We start from the raw sequence: 14,897 nt of genomic DNA, 5'->3' as shown, positions 1-14,897 counted from the left end.
ATTTTCTTTTCCTTCTCCCTACAGTCGCAACAACTTCCATTTCTTACGACATGGTTTAGATTATTATTATTATTATTATTATTATTATTATTATTATTATTATTATTATTATTATTATATTATTATTATTATTATTATTATTATTATTATTATTATTATTATTATTATTATTATTATTATTATTATTATTATTATTATTATTATTATTATTATTATTATTATTATTATTATTATTATTATATAAAAATAGCAGTCCTAATCGTGTCGTGATGCGTACAATCCTCTGCCTCCTGCGCCGTTACGCCATTAACCCAAAAGTAAATAGGCTGCTACTGCCGCCTCCCTTTGAAACAAAAGAAAACCTCCGATTATTATTATTATTAGCTTCATACTCCACGAGATGGCTTCAATGGTTGAGAGAACAGGATTTCTGAAAAGTGGGGTCTGAAACAATTACACGTACATGTGCAACCCTCAGCATACACATTAGATAAGCAGAGAAAAAGTGCTGCGGAAACTGGTGTATGTCAATATAACAGAGCACAAGTTTCAATCTGGTCTTCACTCTTTCGCAGAGAGGCTGAACGGCACCTACGTTACCAAGACGTTCTTCATCACCCGGACCTGCGACTCCATCCAGACCGACCTGAACGAGGCAGTGCGCTTCGAGGTGCACCTTTTCCTCAAGGACGATGTGAGGAGGAGACTTTTTCTCCCCTTTAATGTCGCTTGCAGGCAGAAACATTGCCAGTCTATAGTTGACATTTTTACGAATTGCGGCACTCTTCAAAACTAATTATGCCCCGGTGGCGTTAATTTCTGTCTGAGCGAAATTTTAATTTCAAGAGGAACTTTCCAGTTACCTTTCCCAGTTCTCGAATTTCGGTTGCTCGCTCAAGACTGAAGCCTTAAAATGCATAGTTGGCTATAGTAAGTAGATCTTTCTGAAATCATTACGTCTGAAAATGTGTTCTCTCACCTAGGATATGATCATTGTACTTGTGGAGATGCATCTGCATGGCGTGTCGGATGCATCAACTGTTAAAGTTCTCGTGGACAAATAGGCAGTTCATATTTATTTTACTGTCACGGCATTCCATACCATAGCTACCATAGCAAAGTATCGCATGCCCACCAACACCCTAATAGGAAAAAACAAGAAAAAGCGGGCCTGCTCGAGCATTTACAGGCATGCATATTCATTTCTCTACTTCCACGTCGTACATAGTACTATACGACCTAGGTGCATATGCACGCATTGAGTGCAAGAAACCACGCAACGGCAAAGAGGGAAAATCCGGGTATTTTATACGAAGAGAAACAAACAGAATATGCACGCTTTGGATGGAATGAATTAAACCTCAGGCATCTAGCCAACTTTTCAATGAGACGTCGTTTCGTGTCGTGAGTGTTTTGACTCTTTTTGACAATCACTAAGTCAACGCTGTGATCTTAATCCATAAGTGCGGAAAACCACACTTAAACCGATGCAGGAGTCACATAGGAAACTTTTGAGAAAGTTGGTTTGGGTTTGATTCCTGCCACTGTGGCGTCGTTACGACAGAGGCGAAATGCAAGGCGGCCGTGTACTGTGCCATGTCAGCGCACGTTAGAGGACCCCAGGTGGCCGAAATGGTCCGGAGCCTTTCAATGTGGCGTCCCTCAAAGTCTGAGTCACTTTGAGGCATTAAGCTCCATCAGCATACAAATATGTAGCGTGTGCACAAGTCTCGGCCCTGAAAAAGTTTTTACTCTGAATTGATGGTTTCACAACATTAACGATCACCGCCTATCTCTTGTTCAGGTTCGGGTAAGGCTCCTCGACGCCATATACGAGCTCCGCCTGGAAATCTGGTGCTCCAAGACGGAGGACGAGCAAGTAGACTTTTTATTACGTTTTATTCCTTTCAAACGAGTTTCGGCGCCGTGACGACGAGGGAGAGGAAAGGAAGTGACATAGCAACTCGGAGCTAGAAGCAAAATGAAAGCGCCCAGCCTACTTGCGTGTTCCTTTGTGTGTTGTAGTGTTAATACTATAGAATTCTAGAACACTATACTAATACGTTTCCTACATTTCATCTGCGTCGTCTTACGCACCCACTGCGAAACAATTTTACTGAAAGGAAAATTTTCTGAAACATTTTGACGTCTTTGAAAGTCGAGCGCGATGTCCTTCTGCTTGTGGCCGTCACGATGCCGAGTTTGTAAAGCTGTGCCTACGTCACAGCTTCTTTTTCCGAGACCAATGTTTTAGTGGCGATGATGCTTTGGCAAGTCTTTGGAAATGGCACTGCGGATCGAATGCGGCATTGTGCTCAACTGACCGGGATACTCTCACTCCCATACTTTAAGTAGGCGGCACACATACTGATAAACAACGAAGTTTTCGCTGGCTGAAAGAAAATTACGTATACACTGCTAATACGGAAATACGAGCGAAAGAGCTCATTTCCTTATTTCAAATAGTTGTCATAAATGCTGCGCTGCTTAGTCGTACACGGACAAAGGAACTGGACAAACGCTGAGGTTAAGCGCAATTCTGTTTGTCCAGTTCCTTTGTCCGTGTACAACTAAGCAGCGCAGCATTTATGAGAAGATGTCCCAACTAGCCCAGTGCCAAGCACTTCTTATTTTCAAATAGTTGTTGCGGTGTTAATACGGAAGCAAGCGAAAAAGAATGCGAGACATGCTTAATGCCTAAAAGAATTCCCTAAATATGTCAAAGACTGGCATATTTACGGTGACAGGGGGAGACAACATTTAGCAGTCTAAATGAAAATGTTTATTCATAATTAGTACTGTCACGTGATAACGGCGACAATCTTTTGCTGTAGTAAATTGTGGAGAAAGGGGAGGGTACTTGGCAGACCGAGAATTTATTCTCAGAGTTGTAGATTTTCAACTAATTCAAGATTTTCAACTAAATTATTGTCATATCACCCGTCGTAATTGGGATGTCGCCTCGTTGGGGCTTGCGAGTGGGAAAGCGCCCTCGCCGTAGAATGCCGCGAAAACTAAGCGGCAACGACCGCATGCTCTGGCGCAGGGACAGCCGATCTGCGGTGGCGAAGCCGCCGCCTCCTTTCACGGCTGTAACGGCGCGCGTGCTGACGCTGACTTTTGACCCAGTGCGCGGCCTGCACCACTACTACCCCCTTGTGTTCGAAGTGAGCAACTTGAGTGTGCTCACCATGACCGTGCACGCGGCGCTCACAACCATCTGCATACCCGGCGACAGGTGAGTGGGTCCCTCTTCATTTCCTACCTTGGCGCACGATATACCGTAAAATTATCAGGAAGCTCCTCCCTCCCCCCTCCACGCCACTCCCTGCCTTAGCGCGCACCCCTTCCTCTCGAACTTACCTCATACCGGCCAGTTGCCCTAGCAAGCTGTGTTGGAAAAGTTATGGAGCGCATGGTGCTGGCAAGACTTGAGTGGTATCTAGAGAGTAATGATCTTTATCCTAATATGATGACTGGATTTCGCCGCGGACGCTCTTCCATTGACAGCGTCATCGACCTTGTGGCGACAGTAGAACACGAAAAGCGTCACCGTCGACTAGTAGCTGCTGCATTTTTAGATATAAAGGGAGCTTACGACAACGTCCTCCATGAAGCTATTCTTGATGGACTTGACGACGTGGGAGTTGGTGGCCGGCTGTACTTGTGGATTGTAAGCTATCTCAGTGGCCGTTCTGTTTACATGACTACGCCTGAAGGAGATACTACCCACTTTCAGGTCGGTCGTGGAGTTCCACAGGGAGGAGTTCTCAGCCCAACTTTATTTAACGTTGCGCTAATTGGCCTGGTGAGTGAACTGCCAACTAACATCCACATAAGTGCATATGCTGACGACATCTGCATCTGGGCCTCTGGTTCGACGCGCCCACAACTACGTGCGAGACTGCAACGAGCTGTGTCATTAACATCGATGTACTTACGGCGTCAAGGTTTATTTTTAGCGGCAGAAAAGTGTGCAGTGATCGCGTTTACGGGAAAATGTGTCAGCCGCTACCCGATTACCCTTCATGGAGTCGTAATACCATACGTCTCCAGGCACAGATTCTTGGGAGTAATTATTGACCACCGACTATCCTGGTCGAAACATATTGCTATGGTGAAGAAGAGGCTAATTAATTTTTGCCATGTACTTCGTTACATAGCTGGCATCAAATGGGGTCCAACTGAGCGCTCCTTAATACGCCTTTACGAGGCTCTGTTTGTTGGCTACATCCGGTACAGTCTCCCAGTACTATCTAGTATGAGCATTTCCTGCTTGCGGACTTTAGAGAGCGTGCAAGCGCAGGCACTGAAAATATGCCTTGGACTGCCCAGATGCACCTCTAACAAAGGCACAATTGAAGAGGCACACGCTCGCCCAATGTCCATATACTTGTCACACGAACCACTTCGTGTATATTTACGAGCACTTACAAGACACCGTTTTCACCCACTCAGCAAGATTCTGGATGAGAGGCCGGACTGCAGTTTTACAACTGCACTCCGCTGCCATCAGTCGCAAGTACCGACAGGATATGCCCTCCCATATCATCCCACCCAACCACCATGGACGATGGATAAACCTTTTGTGCACCTTCGTGTTCCCGGAATACTAAAGAAATCAATGGTACCAATTAGTGGACTCAAACAACTTACTCTGGCACACATCTGGTCAGAATATCCCAGTTATATTCACATATACACTGATGGATCTGTGTCAGCACAGGCATCCGCTGCAGCTGTGGTCATACCAGCTCGGAAAACGACTCTGCATTTCCTTTTAGGACATACCTCTACATCAACCGCTGCCGAACTTGTAGCCATTCGAGAATCTATTCGCTATATATGTGGGGAACCACCTCAAAAATGGTGTATATTCACGGACTCGAAGACTGCATTACAAATTTTGGAAAACTTCCTACGCCACACTGCCTATCAGTCCCTGGCACTAAACATTATGGATCTCATCACATCTGCCCAGCTGCAAGGCCACACGATAATGTTTCAATGGATTCCTGCCCACTGCGGCCTCCATGGGAATGAGCAGGCCGATGTTGAAGCGAAAAGCGCACTCATCAATGGCTTCCAAACAGCTGTGCCTTTTTCAAGAGCGGATACGACGTGTCTTCTAAAGAGTTATATGAATATTGCTACAGCAGCTTACTGGGCTCAACCAGACGCCCGACACATCCGTCTAAGAAGGCTTGATCGAACATTTAAATTTTATGTTCCGCGTGATATTCCGCGTCATCAGACATGCTTGATACATCGACTTCGTTTAAACGTGGCTTTCACGCGCAAATACTTACATTTAATTGGACAGCTGGACTCACCGGAATGTTTAACTTGTGGCATCCCAGAGACTGTGGACCATGTATTATTGGTGTGCCCAGAGTATGCGAACGAAAGAAATGTGCTAGCTGCTTCCTTGAAGCGTTTAGACAAGAGGCCTCTGTCGGAGGAACTGCTGCTGGGCGCTTGGCAGGACAAGGGGAAGGGCGTCCAGGCAGTGCGCGCTCTTTGCCGTTATTTGAGCGCCAGCGGACTTGATTCACGTTTGTAAAACAAGCTACTGTGTCTGTATATATATTTCATATGCCTTCTCCCACATCGTCACCCATCATGACCTTCTTTCTTCTCTCCTTCCCCTTCCCCAGTGCAGAGTAGCAGGCCAGATTTGAATTATTCGGGCCAACCTCTCTGCCTTTTCCTTTCAATAAATCCATCTATCTATCTGGCCAGCTCCATCCAGTCCAAGAACCTAATCCAATCAGTACCTTTAAAAACCTGACATAGAGAAACAGCATCCGTACGGCGCGGGCTCGACGGGATACGCACTTCCCCAAAAGCTAGCGGTTGGTGTCGGATTAACTTGCACGGCGCCGGCACATCCAGATGCGCACATGACATGCTGGTGTCGGATGGCCAACGGGGGTGAGACATGCGGTGCGTGCGAACTCAAAAAACATCGGCGGCAAGACGTCAACGCCTCGGCTCAGTGCACACCTTTAAGAGCAATGACCCCAGAACTGAGACAAATATTTTAAATACATGCCACTGCGCACTGCGCTCTGCACCCTTTCTTCTGGCGGAACATTTTGTCGTTGCCGTCATGAATTTCGGTATCTTTCCTAGATAGCACCCCCTCTCCATTTTGCCATTTTCTCCACGTGAGAGGTGGGCGCTTGCTTAGAATCTCAAGGCCGCCATCACAAACTGATCTCCGTGACAATTTTATTCCATCTAGGGTATCCGTCTCGGCTCAAGGAGGAAAAGCAGTAGCTTAGCGATGAAATGTTACATTTGGCTGCTTACTTTTAAATTACGTTTCAATAAAGGAAGAGCAGGAATCCTTGTTTCGGACAGAAAAAGAAGTATAAAACTAACAAACCCGTAATGCTTAATTCGTGCGTTGCGAAGTGGGATGGAGAATATAATCTACTGTCGAAAGCTCTGAATGCGTCGTGACGTCGCAGCACGCAAGCGCTTTTTAATTTGACATCTATAGAATTGCTACCATGGTAGTCTTTCTATATAATGCACGGATTGGTCGCTATGCACAGCGAGCGATACTTGCACTCTGGTTCAAATTCAAAAAGGCGTATTTGCTCACATGACATGGCAGATGAGAGAGCAGGCAGCCCACTATCCGACGGTTCCCCAGTCCAGTAATTGACTGATTGATTGAATGTCCTTTATTGAATGGGAAGGCTCATGGCTATGGATGGGGATAGAGGGGAGTAGACAGCATCTTCATTGTTTAAGTCGTCAGTCAAATCACATTGCTCTAACCAGGCCACTAAGCGAGCCATACTTGGCAAATATCATCTGTGTGTTAGCATCCTTTTCTAGAAGGGAACGGTAGTTCAGGCGGTAGGGTTTGATCTCGGAGCGTCCAGTAGAAAAAGCAGGGAAATCCCAGAGTAGATGAGATATGCCGCCGTGAGTTAGAGTCGTACAGTGGGGGCACATAATCATTTTCTCTGTATACTGACGCCAGCGGGCCATAATACGTGGCGTGTAAGCCGCAAGTCCAGTAATTTACACGTCTCCTCTTTATATCAGTGAATGATAATGCGTAAGTTCAACACATGTCACTTATTCCATTTTTTTTTTCTGTCCGTACATTGTTCGCCCGTTCTGTCATGCACCCTTGTGAAGAGTTCTATTCTTTAAAAGGTTTCTTTTGTTTCTAGTTTATTCGCTTAAATAGCTCGGGTGCGCCCTTTTACCTTCCTTTCATTCTATCGCTATCCTGGCTTTTCATTTGCAGGAGCATGAGGAACGCCTCAGTGAGCCATATAGTGGGCCAGTTCTGCATGTGCGACGGTCAGGTAAGGAGCGTCTCCAGATCTTCTAATCAGCATCGGTTTCGTTTTAAGCTGCCGGTCTAAGCCAAAATGTGACACTTATCTACATGTCAAGAAACGCTAGGACATTCATCAACGAAGGACTATTAACTTGAGGGTGACAGGTAAGGTGAGAAATCAGTGTAAAGCTGAAAATACTGAAGATTATTATATTGGGCATAGAGCGATGATGAACAGCACCCACCTCACAGACTGGAAGAACTTCGCGGTCCAGCTCTCTTTGCATATCTTAGTGTAAAATGCTTAAAACTTCGCTCCAAGACGAACAAGACGGAATTTCGAATATTGGATTGCAGCGTAAAAGTCACTGCAGGCAGAGAGCTGCTACAATAAATGCAGAATAAAATTGCGAAGTACGATCCAGTATTTCTGCACACGGGTCCTTGTGACATTTTTTTTGTAGAAGCAGTTTTAAAGCTGCGACGCGATTGTGCGCATCTCGGTTGATTGTGCTCACATGCTGACTACTCAAGTCTCCTCGAGCCTTAATTACACGTGCCGCTCCTCTCTTTCAAACCAAAGACGTCTGCGTGGCTGTAGCAGACCGTATGAAGTGAAATATTACAAAAATTAGGGTATATTACCTTTCACTATCATTCGTTTATCGTCCTAATGCCGGCTTGCCTTGTGCAGTAATCTCAGTATACAGTGCTGCGAAGAAAACCTGAACCACTGAATCCATTTGGGGTCCATGGTTTAAACGATGAAGCTACTATTCTGTTCTTTTTTTTTTTTCATTTGTCATGCCGAGTGTGAATTTCGTGTTTTGAACTGTTTGTCTTTACTGTTTTAGGATGCGATTACCTAATTGTTTGATTTTTGTCTTCGTTTTTAGTGCCCAATGTAAATTTCATGTTTTCAAACTGTTTATCAACCTACTATATAATGATTATTGGGGCTATATCCTGCTGCTGTGCTTTCGTTTTGTGTGCTACTGCCATGTAGTGGTCTCTTGGGCCTTAGTCAAGCATCTTGAGGAGATGTTAGCCCTCGAGACCATCCAGCTTACTTTCAGGAAAATAAACCAATTGATCGATTGATTGATTGATTGATTGATTGATTGATTGATTGATTGATTGATTGATTGATTGATTGATTGATTGATTGATTGATTGATTGATTGATTGATTGATTGCAACCTAAGGATCGAACAGGTCCTGCGTAACTGCCACACATACCGCTTTATGCGACGCAGAATTCGTGCTGCTACTCAACGACCGTAGACAAGACCGCCCAGCAGGACCTGAATTCACTGCTGACCCAGACTGCCAGCCATTTGCGCAAAATCCTGGAGGAACACAAGCGCACTCCTGCAGTCAGCCGCAGTGAGTATGCCGCTCATTTCCAGGCGTTTTGGCTGAACAAACGAGAACGAGCTTCACAAAGGAACGTGAAAGGAAACAAATGTAGAAAACAAATGTACAAAACAAATGTACAAAACAAATGTAGAAAAAGGTAGAGAACAAGCTCTAAATGGCCTGTTCTTCAAGTTCGGTTGATCTGACTAGTTGACACTCAACGGACGTTATTGGAGTAGAAAATACCAAAAATATAAATTCCGCAGCAGGGAAAATGCGGGCATCCTTACGCCTTCAGTTCATCTCGTTTCAAAGAAACAAAATTTTGTAACATACTTAATCTCAATCTAATATTTTTTTGCCCCGTAATTCTTCCACTTATATTTCATTACTTGACAATTATGGTTTGTTATCACGTTGCTTATGGATTTCCTACGTTCCTCTTTCATACGTTGTCTGAGGAACTGGCCCCTCAGCGTAGTGCATACTGGGGATCCACTCAATATTGTCAAATTCCTGCGCGCAGCAGTGTTGGAGGTGAGATGTATTATTGTAAGCCTCCTGATCAAGATCTCTAGCTTTATGCGCTTCATTCAGCTCTGCGCAACTCGCGGTTAACGAATGACATGAAGGCAACTTTGCGGTTATCTCGTGTGCGCCATCGAAAGCTCCTGCGGTGAATCAACAGGTCATCGTTCGAAGCCGCTGCCGCTGTAAGAGACCATTAGTAGCACCCCTTTAACCGCATAATGCAGTGGTCACGATGAATAGAAGGAAAGCTTTCTGCAGTCACACCTTCGCCTCTTTTCATTTGGAAAATATTTTAGAAACGTCATAATTCACTAAATTTCCTTAATGTGCTAGAAATTAAAAATCCTAAAATGTTGATATATGCTCTTATTTAGTATTATTTAAAAAGTTTGAATTTTTTGCTGTTTCAGAAAGCCGATATACGAACATCGGGAGTGATGCTGGCTCAGAAAGGGTAAGCGAGAATTCACGAGCCATGAGTCCGGGAGACAAGCTCGTTAGAGAAATTTTGGCTTTACAGCAGACCCGAAAATTGAAAGTAGTCAATCATTGGTTGGCATTCTGAAAAACTGTCAACTTAATTATGAGTCCTGCCTTCTCTCCCTTCTGTAACCTATAGCGTCAGATTTGAGCACAGTATATGCTCTCTTAATACCTACCGGATTTTATCTTGCAGGGCACTAAACGCCGTACTATTGTATTTCATCTATATTGGAACAAACATCAGCTGTTTTTGTGTCCGGCAAAAAACTTCCGAGAGCACTGTGGAATCTACACCGCAGAAATGCGAAAGCCTGAACGTTGCTGGTGCACACGGGCCATTACGTTTGCTTTCATTATCAACTGAATACACAGTCATTATTATCGCTAATATCATCTCTGTCATTACCACAAACTGCAGCGTCATTGTCATCGCTACTATCACCCTCACGGTAGACAAGGAGACATTGATGCGCGTTTCACGATCCCGGGCGTGGCGAAGTTGGTTAAAGCGCTCGGCTGGGGATCCTAGGGATGGAGGTTCGACTCCCGGTGTGGATTGAATTATAAATTACTGAGTAATAGCAATTATTGTTATATTTTCACTACTGAGTTACGTCGATGATGTCATCGTTTGATGGACCAGACTCTTGCTGACTAAATTTTCGAAACTGCCACCTAACCAGATGTGACGTCGCATTAGGTATAGTGTGACGGAAGTATGTGACAGAATAATGGCCGACAGTATGAGCCGTTAAAGGCTATCGCCTTAAGATTCCGAAAGTGCTTACGATGCCCAGTCAGCTTTTTATAGACGATATTGCTTGTGCAAGGAGGGGTTAATTATTTGTAAAAGCTTGGGAATTGAAGCACGCCTAACAGCAGTGCGAGATCAGCGAACCCAACCAGAAGCGTGAGCTAGACAATGGCTATGCCACTTTAGCTCATATGCCTGTTTTCTTCCTTACATTCGGTTTACTTATTTGTGACCAGGTAATCATAAGCACGTTGTCGCAGGCGTCATACAAGGCTTAAGCCTAAGCCAGCTAGGGGAGCTTTTTTGCATTTGCTGATAAAATGAAACCTCTCTTACCTGACATATTTGTGCTAAAGATAATCCCTCGCTGAAATAAACTCGATAGTAAAAACTGACTTTAACCAGACCATGTCAAATTCGGAAGTGTCTGTAGAATATTTCGATGTGCAAATGTGATAATGGATAAGGTTTCTGCAGCCTAGCAGCAAACATTCACTGGACGCAAATTTGTGAGAAACTTCTTGCCGTTACGTGCTGTACGGTGGCATGGCAACACAACCTTCGTTAGGCCCTGCTTAGCCTAGATTGCTTCACGGCGAACCTCATAGGACGGTGCTCCGGAAGAAGACATTGCCTCTTACAGGATATCTAATTATGTACACGCATTTTGCTAGTCACTGCATCACTAATCCAATAATGCGTACCTCTAATATCGCGCACATATTCCTTAGCATAGAGTTTTAAGGTACAGTTTTATGTGAAAGCCCATTTGACAAGTAACAAATAAAGCCGCGCTTAACCAACCCGTACGCGTGCGCCTGCGCGGCATCGGGGTAGCTTACCATAGTCGGAATGCAAGGGATAAAAATAAGCTGGATAGTGATATCACCCTCCCGTGTCGTAGGAGAAGCCCGAGTTGGTAGCTCCTGCCAAATCGGTCTTGTGGTGCACTCGCGTTACATCAGGCAACCTTACAACCAATCAGTGCACCCAGCCAACCAGCCAGCAATCCCAACCAAACAGAGTCACGCGCTTAATTTTTCTCTCACAACACCGACAACAATGAACCAAATTTTTCTGGAGAACGAGGCCTTTAACCCTTTCACGGTAAAACCCAGGCGGCGCGAACCATCCGCCCAATATTGGCACTGTGTTGATAGTGCACTAGTCCAACGTTGGGCAGGAAATTGCCAGCACTCTACCATTATTGGGTCAATGGTTTGTACTGCCAGGGAAGCCACTCAATAAATATAGATGATTGTGACATCGCTGTGTATCCAAAAGACGTTACCATACACAGGTTTCAAGTGCAAGCCTTTATCACGAGGGTGGCACTTCATATATCCTATTCTTTCTATTTGATGTAATTATTATGTAAGACTGATAGGTGGAACTAAACACCAGACAGAAGCGCAAAAGAAGAAAATGACAAAGAGGACGAAATTGCGAAGATCGACGAATCTAATGGAGGTTGGGTTCGCTCTGAAGAACGCTGGCCATCGCTGCAGCAACGTGCGAGTAAATATATTGCCATGAAAGTGCTTAATCTTCCTCGTTTTAATTACAAGACTACCTACTGGGCGTCGATGTGCGAATAGCCTATTAGCTCTCCTGTTGAGATTTTCGCTGTGGACTGCCTTTCCACACTATCGGTCTGGACTCGTTAGAAAGAAGGGCTTACCATCTTTGCCTTTTAATCAGAAGCGGTTTGTAGACCTGGTAATAGAGTGACCAAGACGAGGAGAACTACCCGGAACGATTTTCTTACTTTGTATCGTTAAGCTTTTGTTAATTTCATTTCGCTCGAGAGTAGCCGTGTGTGTGACCACAAAATTCCCACGGGAGTGTCGCTTGCGCAGGCGCGCTCCCGCATCAGCCGCTACAGCACGTTGGACCGGCCGGAAGCTATTCGCTTCCCGGACGAGGAGTCCAAGAAGCTGAGCGTCATCCTGGTAGTGCTGTGGGAGCAGTACCTGGAGGCCGTGGTGGGACACCCGGAGCTGCGCTCCGTGTTGTACGAGCCGCTGCAGAGAGAGCGCACCGCCAGACTCTGCGAGGGCTACGTCATCCTCAACAAGGACTCCTCAGCCGTCTTCTATGACGGCCTGGTTGGGTGAGGAGCGTCGCTTTTTACTGAGGTTGAAGGCGCCTTCGATTTGGTGTTAAGCGGGACGCGCATTTTACGCGTTCTGCCGCTGCTAAGGGCCGAATCAAAAGTGAGCTTAGCCCCAATCGTCCACCAAATGTTACCACAAGCAGTTAAGTCAATTTCGGAGAGTTTCTGGAACCCGGTGAAAAGCTCTGCAGCATTCCTCAGCAATAGTACCTTTTCATAAAGGTCCTTGCTGCCAAAAGCTGCAGCAAGTCTGCTGTGTTGGGTCTGGACACCTGGTCGCAGTCTACCACAGTTCTTCAAAAGAAAAAAGACTGCAAGGCAGTGAATTGTTCTTCCACGCGGACTAGAGAATCTTGCAAAAGCTCTGTCAAAAGCTTTGATTTGAAGTAAGGCCCCAGACCATCTGAGATGACATAAGAAAGTTTTGCCCTTCCACAGGTAAAACTCTTCGCCACATAACTGTCGGGAAACATCCTTTTATAGATGTGTGTTGCTGTGTCACCCCATGAGTAGGGAATGCCTTTTGAAACAACAGACATTGCAAATATGGTTTCAGCCTCACACACTTGGTCTTGCAACGAGGAACGAGGCCTCCCCCGTGAAAAATCTATCGTAGCTTACACAGTCTTGGGCGCCAGTAGCACACCACTAGGATCTCTATGCTTTGCCGCAACCTCCACATGCTTCTTCATGTTTGCATGGCGCTTGAAAGCAGCAGTACCATGCTGAGCACAACAAATTGTCACATTGCACAAGATACAAAAAGCATCCGTGTCCTTGATGCCTGCCCTGCTCCAACCACTGATCCCATCATTGTTGCAGTTCACTTCATTCAGCACCGAGGCGTTGAATTTCGTGTACCGCCCTGTGAAGAAAGAAAACAAGTTCATTTTATAACAGGCAAAATGTTCACTACTATTACCAGCAAACTACAGCCGGAAACTGATCTTTTTCAGCCTCCGAAGGGACTAAGAAAGTACAAATAATCGGGCATTTAGAAATAAAATTTATCCACTGCAATATTCATAGTAAGCCTCCCAATTCCTCCACCTGAAATTCATAGAAAATGGGGAACATGCATTTAAAATTTGCAAAAGCTAAAAAATATGTATTTTTCAACAACGCATGGCTTAAGAACCTTAACCACAGGATGTTATCTTGCTCATAAGTACCATAACGTAATGTTTTTTACTGGACACAAAATCCGCTGCTTGCATCGCATAAGTGCAGCACCACAACAGCATCATTAAAATCTGACTGTGATCAACCTGTGACCAAAAACGAACGCAGTAGGACACAAAAAAAAAAGAAACCGATAAGCTGGGGATCCAAGGGATGGAGGTTCGATTGCCTGGTAGACAAGGTTTATTAATTTATGTTTTTAAATATCGATTCAATATGGTGATCGGGCATCCGGTCTCGACCAATCAGAGCCGCCGCAAAAGCGGGACAGATTTTGTTCATGACAACGATGAGGCATTTGTATGTACTCACCTTTACTCATGATGAACGCCTATCGACACTGTAGCGGTGCGACCAGCTGGGGAAACCAATCCGAGGTAAGCGTCCAAGACCGTCTCTCGGCGTCGACAAGCGGCGCACACGAGCTACGGTCCATACACATGCTCACCCTACAGGCGGCCGTTGATGCGATCGAAGACCAACTCGACGGAACGGGGCTCAGATGCTCGCCGAGCAAGTCGGAGCTCCTCGTCTACCCGCCCGTCAAGCACCGCAAACCTAAGAGCAGCCCGAGAGAGCACGAGGCAATCAAAGTCAAGACCAGAGAGGAAAACGCGTTCCCAAGAGTCAACAAGATCAGAGTGTTGGGGATGACGACCGAGACGCACGGCAGAAACGGCGAGACCGTCACCCGGCTCATTGCGAAAGCGGCGAACGCCACGAGACTACTCAAACGAGTCACGAACAAGAAAAGTGGAATGAAGGAAGAGAGCCTGATCAGACTGATCCACTCGTTCGTCATGTCACGTAGCGTACGTGGCGGCCTACCACAAGTGGAACAAGAGCGAGAGAAACAAGATAGATATACTCATCCGCAGAGCCTACGAGACGGCACTGGGACTGTTCGAAACAACGAGCACCAAACGCCTCCTGCAGCTAGGGGTGCACAACACGCTGGAGGAGATAGCGGAGGCCCAACGTGCCGCACAGCTCGAAAGACTGTCTACGACCAAGGCCGGCCGGAAAATCCTGGACAACCTGGGAATTGGATATCAAGGCAGGGAGCAGACGCAGCTCTCCGTCCCCGATGAGATCAGGCGCAACATCAGAGTGGACTCGGTACCGAAGAACATGCACCCGGAGTATAACAAAGGGAGGAGAGC

General features: G+C 45.6%; 1 pseudogene; it reads right to left on the bottom strand.

The window, feature by feature from the left end:
- Nucleotides 1-12,848: 12,848 nt before the first annotated feature.
- LOC146179353 (uncharacterized) lies at nt 12,849-14,056 on the bottom strand (annotated as a pseudogene).
- Nucleotides 14,057-14,897: the final 841 nt, after the last annotated feature.

Source organism: Amblyomma maculatum, chromosome 9 (assembly GCF_055883805.1).
Source record: "Amblyomma maculatum isolate TAMU_Amacu chromosome 9, ASM5588380v1, whole genome shotgun sequence".
In the NCBI taxonomy this organism is placed as follows: Eukaryota; Metazoa; Arthropoda; class Arachnida; order Ixodida; family Ixodidae; genus Amblyomma; species Amblyomma maculatum.
This window is presented reverse-complemented; position numbering and strand designations above follow the sequence as displayed.